The sequence below is a fragment of the Penaeus chinensis genome, chromosome 25, assembly GCF_019202785.1.
Source record: "Penaeus chinensis breed Huanghai No. 1 chromosome 25, ASM1920278v2, whole genome shotgun sequence".
In the NCBI taxonomy this organism is placed as follows: domain Eukaryota; kingdom Metazoa; phylum Arthropoda; class Malacostraca; order Decapoda; family Penaeidae; genus Penaeus; species Penaeus chinensis.
The window spans coordinates 7,769,605-7,772,104 of NC_061843.1; positions in this window are offsets into that span (position 1 = coordinate 7,769,605).

The window sequence follows — 2,500 nt, forward strand, 5'->3', positions numbered from 1 at the left end:
TGCAAATCTTAGATTGTTCAGGTATTCATCCTCGATTTTGATACCCTTCCCGGTATATTCTAGCTTCTTGAAAATTTCCTCAAGGCAAGCTGTAAATAGTTTTGGTGAGATGATATCACCCTGCCTAACACCTTTCTTAATTGGGATTTTATCGGTTTCTTTGTGGAGCTTGATGATTGCTGTCCCATCTTCGTATATATCTTCTAATATTTTACAATATACCTCTTCTACTCCCTGTCTACGAATAGCTTCTAGTACTGCTGGTATTTGTACAGAGTCAAATGCCTTTTCGTAATCGATAAATGCCATTCACAGGGGTTTCCTATACTCGGTTATTTTTTCTCTTATTTGGGTAAGCGTGTGTATGTGGTCTGTTGTTGAGAATCCACTGCGGAAGCCTGCCTGTTCTCTAGGCTGGTTAGAATCCAGACTGTCAGAGAGGCGAGTTGTGATGATTTTAGTGAACAGTTTGTAAGTAACTGAAAGGAGACTTATGGGTCGGTAGTTTTTTAGATCCCTTCTGTCCCCTGTTTTATGAATCAAAATAATTTGTCCAGGCTTTCGGAATTTTTCCATTAAGAAGGCATTTGTTAAAAAGATTGGCTAGTTTCACTGTTGCAATTTCCCCTGCGTCTATTATAAGGTCTATACTAATACCGTCTTCACCTGGCGTTTTCCCTCTCTTCATGCCTGTAAGCGCTCTTTATTTCTTCTGTTGTGATGTTAGGTACTTCTCTAGTTAAAGCGTTCGCTTTTATCCGTGGCTGTTCATTTGCGTTGTATAGATCCCTGTAAAAGTTCTCCACTACTCTTATGATTTCATTTTTATTATATGTCACATCGTCTGGTTTCTTTATTGCAAACATTAGATTTCTCCCTCTTCCTAGTCTCCTCTTAGCTGTTTTCATGCTGGTACCTGAGATCACTGTTTCATTTATTATTTGAGTATTGAATTTCCGTACATCTTCTCTCTTCTTTTTGTTTATATTTTTTGTTAGTTCAGCTAATTCTATTTTGTCCCTATTTGACGATGCTTTCATGACCCTACGTTTTTGCAAAAGTTCTTTAGTTTTTATCGAGAGCTTACTGGAGATTTGTTTGACGTTCTTACCGCCTACTTCAAGTGCAGCTTCCTTTATTATGTCATTGAACTGTTTGTTGATTTGGTCAGTGTTGAGATCTTCGTCGCTGAGAAGTGAATATCTGTTGTGGATGTTCATGCTAAATTCTGTCGCTTTGGTCTTCAAGTTAGCTAAGTTTGGCTGCGGTTGTTGTGTTTATTCCTTTCCCTTCTGAGGCGTAATTTAATTTGGCCTCTGACCAACCTATGGTTGCTGCCAACATTTACTTTATTAATAACTTTCACATTTTATACTAGATTGCGCCTATTTTTAATTATGAAGTCAATTTCGTTTTTGAGGTCTGATGGCGACTTCCATGTCCACTTTCGCTTTAGTCTATTTTTGAAGAATGTATTCATGATATATATATATATATATATATATATATATATGCATGTGTGTGTGTATATATATATATATATATTGCTGTTGTCATGATTATATATATATATATATATATATATATATATATATATATATACATATACATGTATATATGTGTACATATATACATGTATATATATGTGTATATATATATGTGTGTATATATAACATATATATATATATGCATGTATATTTATATATATATTGTTATTATCATATTATTATTATTTTATTATGATTGTTGTTGTTACTATTATTACTATTATAATTATTATTACTATTATTACCATCACCATCGTTATTATTGCCATAATTATTATTAGTATTACCATTATCATTATTACTATAATTTTTATTGTCATTATTATCATTATCATTGTTATTATCTTTATTATTATCATCAAGTCGAAAGGCAGGATATCGGAAAAAAAAAGTTTAATATTGGTCGGCGTAATAAGTGTTTAATCTCAGCAATAGATGGCGCTTGGTCGGCGTAATAAGTGTTTAATCTCAGCAATAGATGGCGCTTGGTCGGCGTAATAAGTGTTTAATCTCAGCAATAGATGGCGCTAGAATGCGATTCCTGTCGTCTGCAGGTTTACGCCGCATGCATCGAAAAAGTCATGACACGTGTAGATATTTTTATATTACATGAAATATGAAAGGTAGATCACCCGTAATCGGTTTATCATTAATTCCTAGAAATAAAGGAGAGTGTGAGTTTTGATGATATATTCATGATGTTAAATGCTGATTACGATAAGAGAATTAAATATATGCAAATAAGTTATTTTCATTTTGCCAATTATCAGACTGTGACTCTATTAATTGTTTTTTTAATGTGTGTTCCCATATTATTCATGCTTTTGCATAGATATTATTCATGTTTTTGCACAGATTGATAAATATGAAATTGCTTCGTTGCATTGTATTTGTGTTCTCATTTCTTGCATCATTCTTAATTTAATACAATGCATAATGTATTAATCTTAGGG